We start from the raw sequence: 6,000 nt of genomic DNA, 5'->3' as shown, positions 1-6,000 counted from the left end.
CTATAGGCAGAAACCTAAGCACGAAGCACCCGTAGTAAGGACTGTTCAACAATGGTCTGACCAATCAGAATCTATGCTTCAAGATTGTTTTGATCATACAGACTAGGAAATGTTCCGGGTCGCCTCTGAGAATAGTATTAACTTGTACACTGACTCTGGGACTGGGTTCATCAGGAAGTGCATAGAGGATGTTGTTCCCATGGTGATGAGTAGAACTTATCCAAACTAACAACAGTGGATAGATGGAAGCATTCGCGCAAAACTGAAAAGCGCGAACCACCTCATTTAACCAAGGCAAGGTGACTGGGAACATGGACGTGTACAAAACAGGCCAGCTGTGACCTCCATAAGGAAATCAGAGGCAAAACGACAGTACAGGGACAAAGTGGAGTCGCAATTTAACGGCTCAGACACGAGACATATGAATTTGTATTCATTATGGATCCACATTACAATACAATTAGAATAATAAAACATACATGTATGTGTATAAAACAATATAATTCAGCACACAATAACAAAATAAACATATTTAATAAAAGCAGTCCCATTCAACTACATAGAGGTCCTCAATCATTAATGTAAACTTCCTGGGTGACACCAGCACATCTAACTGCAGTCAACTCTGCAGATTGTTTCACAAATTAGGGGCAAAAAAACTAAATACAGATTTTCCTAAATCTGTGGACACTAAATCTACAACACTAAAACCATATGTCTGTGTGTGTATAGTGCATATGTTATCGTGTGTGTGTGTGTATACAATTGTCTGTGCCAATGTGTGTGTCTCTTCACAGTCCCCGCTGTTCCATAAGGTGTATTTTAATCTGTTTTTTAAATCTAATTTTACTGCTGCATCAGTTACCCGATGTGGAATAGAGTTCCATGTAGTCATGGCTCTATATAGTACTGTGCGCCTCCCATAGTCTGTTCTGGACTTGGGGACTGTGAAGTGACCCTCTTGTGGCATGTCTTGTGGGGTATGCATGGGGTGTCCGAGCTGTGTGCCTGTAGTTTAGACAGACAGCTCGGTGCATTCAACATGTCAATACCTTCACTTTGAGCCAGGAGAGATTGACATGTTAGCTCTCTGTGTACGTCAAAGAGCCAGCCGTGCTGCTCTGTTCTGAGCCAATTGCAATTTCCCTAAGTCCCTCTAAGTGGCATCTGACCACACGACTGAACTGTAGTCCAGGTGTGACAAAACTAGGGCTTGTAGGACCTGCCTTGTTGATAGTGTTGTTAAGAAGGCAGAGCAGCCATTTATTATGGACAGACTTCTCCCCATCTTAGCTACTGTTGTATCAATAGGTTTTGACCATGACAGTTTACAATACAGGGTTACTCCAAGCAGTTTAGTCACCTCAACTTGCTCAATTTCCACATTATTTATTACAAGATTTAGTTGAGGTTTAGGGTTTAGTGAATGATTTGTCCCAAATACAATGCTTATACAATATAATATATAATATAATACAATACATTGTGGACATTGATGCCTAGCGCCCAGACAAGATAAACACTTTTTTCTCCCGCTTTGAGCAAAACAACATTGAGCCACCGACACGGGCCCTCGATTCTTCCAAGGACTGTGAGCTCTTGTTCCATGTGGCTGACATGAGTAAGACATTTAAGAGTCTTAACCCTCGCAAGGTTGTAGGCCCAGACAGCATCCCTAGCCGCGTCCTCAGAACATGTGCAGACCAGCTGGCTGCTGTGTTTATGGACATATTCAATCTTTCCCTATCCCAGTCTGCTGTCCCCACTTGCTTCAAGATGGCCACCATTGTTCCTGTACCCAAGAAAGCAAAGGTACCGTAATTTCCGGACTATAAGCCGCAACTTTTTTCCCACGCTTTGAACCTCGCAGCTTAAACAATGACGCGGCTAATATATGGATTTTTCCCGCTTTCAAAAAAACTACAAAAAAAAACACATTCTGTGACGTGCTCAGTTTTTTGGCGGCATGAAGCTTTCATTAGACCAATGAAATTGCCGAACGGGTTAAGGTCAAACAACTTTTTTGTTTACTGTTTAGATTAAATCGAGCGCTCTCAAACTTCCCATCATTCTGATTACGGTAGTCATTTTGTCACCCTCATCATGGCACAGACACGGAGAAATGCATATGATGCAGCTTTCAAGTTGAAGGCGATTGATCTGGCTGTTGGAAAAGGAAATAGAGCTGCTGCAGGGGAGCTTGGTCTTAATGAGTCGATGATAAGACGTTGGAAACAGCAGCGTGAGGAATTGACTCAGTGCAAAAAGACAACTAAAGCTTACTGCTAATTTTTTATTTTTTGTTACAAGCCGTGTTTCGTTAAAGCCTATTTATTTTTGTTATAAGCCGTGTTTCATTAAAGCCTATTTATTTTTGTTACAAGCCGTGTTTTGTTAAAGCCTGTGTAAAGTTTGAATGTTTCAATGTACCGGTAGGCACCTGCGGCTTATAGACATGTGCGGCTTATTTATGTTCAAAATTAAAAATAAAAAATAAATTCAGTGGGTTGCGGCTTATATTCAGGTGCGCTCAATAGTCCGGAAATTACGGTAACTGAACTAAATGACTATCGCCCCATAGCACTCACTTCTGTCATCATGAAGTTCTTTGAGAGGCTAGTTAAGGATTATATCACCTCTACCCTACCTGACACCCTAGACCCAGTTCAATTTGCATATTGCCCCAACAGATCCACGGACAATGCAATCGCCATCGCACTGCACTCTGCCCTATCCCATCTGGACAAGAGGAATACCTATGTAAAAAATGCTGTTCATCGACTACAGCTCACCAGAGTACCCTCCAAGCTCATTACTAAGCTCGGGTCCCTGGGTCTGAACCCAGCCCTGTGCAACTGGATCTGAACCCAGCCCTGTGTAATTGGGTCTGAACCCAGCCCTGTGTAACTGGGTCTGAACCCAGCCCTGTGTAACTGGGTCTGAACCCAGCCCTGTGCAACTGGGTCTGAACCCAGCCCTGTTCAACTGGGTCTGAACCCAGCCTTGTTCAACTGGGTCTGAACCCAGCCCTGTGCAACTGAGTCTGAACCCAGCCCTGTGCAACTGGGTCTGAACCCAGCCCTGTGCAACTGGGTCTTGGACTTTATTTTTACTGTTAAGCATTTGTATTGGCTTTTCAACTTAGAAAGAACACATGAATGACACTAGATACAGAACATGAAATAAGATACAGAACATGAAATAAGATACAGAACATGAAATAAGATACAGAACATGAAATAAGATACAGAACATGAAATAAGATACAGAACATGAAATAAGATACAGAACATGAAATAAGATACAGAACATGAAATAAGATACAGAACATGAAATAGGGTGGAGGAAAAGGGTCACATGCATTAGTTACAAGGTTTTATATTCATACAATTTTGGAATTGGCAGATATTCAAGTACCGATTACAGGTTTGAAACTTTCAACTGTACATTTCCCGAGTCCCAGAACTTGTGTCCCGGTCTCTAAATCAAAGTCCTTGAGCAGGCAAGCTGCACATTCCATGTAGTCCTCAAGCCAGCGGTCAACAGAAAAGCAAGTTGGCTTTATTTCATTGAACTCCTGCAAGGAGAGAGTTTGTACCTCCTTAAACCATGACTGTGGGGACTGGAGAGGGATGGATCCTCAACACGGGGGCCCCACAGGGATGCGTGCTCAGCCCCCTTCCTGTACTCCCTGTTCACCAATGACTGCATGGCCACGCGCATCTCCAACTCAATTTTCTGACGACACAACATTGGTACAGTAGGCCTGATTACCAACAACGACGAGACAGCCTACAGGGAGAAGGTGAGAGACCTGGCGGAGTGATGCCGCCCCCGTCCACATAGACAGGGCCACCCCATCCACATAGACAGGGCCGCCCCCATCCGCATAGACAGGGCCGCCCCCATCCGCATAGACAGGGCCGCCCCCGTCCACATAGACAGGGCCGCCCCCGTCCACATAGACAGGGCCGCCCCCGTCCACATAGACAGGGCCGCCCCCGTCCACATAGACAGGGCCGCCCCCGTCCACATAGACAGGGCCGCCCCCGTCCACATAGACAGGGCCGCCCCCATCCACATAGACAGGGCCACCCCATCCGCATAGACAGGGCCGCCCCCATCCACATAGACAGGGCCGCCCCCGTCCGGATAGACAGGGCCGCCCCCATCCGCATAGACAGGGCCGCCCCCGTCCACATAGACAGGGCCGCCCCCGTCCACATAGACAGGGCCGCCCCCGTCCACATAGACAGGGCCGCCCCCATCCACATAGACAGGGCCGCCCCCATCCACATAGACAGGGCCGCCCCCGTCCACATAGACAGGGCCGCCCCCATCCACATAGACAGGGCCACCCCATCCACATAGACAGGGCCGCCCCCGTCCACATAGACAGGGCCGCCCCCATCCACATAGACAGGGCCGCCCCCGTCCACATAGACAGGGCCGCCCCCGTCCACATCGACAGGGCCGCCCCCTTCCACATAGACAGGGCCGCAGTGGAGAAAGTTAAAAGCTTCAAGTGCCTCGCTGTGCACATCACTGAGGACCTGAAATTGTCCCTCCACACCGACAGCGTGGTGAAGAAAGCGGAAAAGTGCCCCTTCAATACCGCTCAGGAAGGATACGCGTTCTGTCTCCTAGAGATTAACGTACTTGGGTGTGAAAAGTGCAAATCAATCCCAGAACAACAGCAAAGGACCTTGTGAAGATGCTGGAGGAAACAGGTACAAAAGTATTTATATCCACAGTAAAACAAGTCGACATAACCTGAAAGGCATCTCAGCAAGGAAGAAGCCACTGCTCCAAAACCGCCATAAATAAGCCAGACTACGGTTTGCAACTGCACATGGGGACAAAGATCGTACTTTTTGGAGAAATGTCCTCTGGTCTGATGAAACAAAAATAGAACTATTTGGCCATAATGACCATCAATATGTTTGGAGGAAAAAGGGGGAGGCTTGCAAGCCGAAGAACACCATCCCAACCGTGAAGCACGGGGGTGGCAGCATCATGTTGTGGGGGTGCTTTGCTGCAGGAGGGACTGGTGCACTTCACAAAATAGATGGCATCATGAGGATGGAAAATGATGTGGATATATATATCTCAAGACATCAGTCAGGAAGTTAAAGCTTGGTCACAAATGGGTCTTTCAAATGGACAATGACACCAAGCATACTTCCAAAGTTGTGGCAAAATGGCTTAAGGACAACAAAGTCAAGGTATTGGAGTGGCCATCACAAAGACCTGACCTCAATCCCGTAGAACATTTGTGTGCAGAACTGAAAAAGCGTTTCCGAGCAAGGTGGCCTACAAACCTGACTCCGTTACACCAGCTCTGTCAGGAGGAATGGGCCAAAATTCACCCAACTTATTGTGGGAAGCTTGTGGAAGGCTACCCGAAACGTTTGACCCAAGTTAAACAATTTAAAGGCAATGCTACCAAATACAAATTGAGTGTATGTAAACTTCTGACCCACTGGGAATGTGATGAAAGAAATAAAATCTGAAATAAATAATTCTCTCTACTATTATTCTGACATTTCACATTCTTAAAATAAAATGGTGATCCTAACTGGCCTAAGACAGGGAATTTTTACTAGGATTAAATGTCAGGAATTGTGAAAAACTGAGTTTAAATGTATTTGGCTAAGGTGTATGTAAACTTCCAACTTCAACTGTATATTCCGGACTCTGATATTGCTCGTACTGATATTGCTAGTTGTAATATTTATTATATTTTTTATTGCTAGATATTACTGCACTGTTGGAGGTAGAAAACACAAGCATATTGCATCTGAAAATCTGTGTACGCGACCAATGAGATGTGTACGCGACTAATGAGATGTGTTCGCAACCAATGAGATGTGTTCGCTACAGTGTGATAGATTTGAATGTCAAGACATCCATGGGAGCCAATGTGGACAGTCTATGACAGAGCTCTCCTAGAGTGACCTAGCGACCATCGTCAGGGACAGCAGCTGACCTTTGACCTCT

The 6,000-nt window shown here is 45.9% G+C and overlaps 1 protein-coding gene across 1 annotated transcript in view; it reads left to right on the top strand.

The window, feature by feature from the left end:
• The window catches only part of LOC106600501 (sodium/calcium exchanger 3), a 195,505-nt gene that overhangs the window by 120,187 nt on the left and 69,318 nt on the right, over nt 1-6,000 (top strand).

The sequence above is a fragment of the Salmo salar genome, chromosome 01 (genome assembly GCF_965601325.2).
Source record: "Salmo salar chromosome 01, fSalSal1, whole genome shotgun sequence".
Classification (NCBI taxonomy): domain Eukaryota; kingdom Metazoa; phylum Chordata; class Actinopteri; order Salmoniformes; family Salmonidae; genus Salmo; species Salmo salar.
Note: the sequence above shows the minus strand (reverse complement) of the source record. Positions and strands in the feature narration are given on the sequence as shown.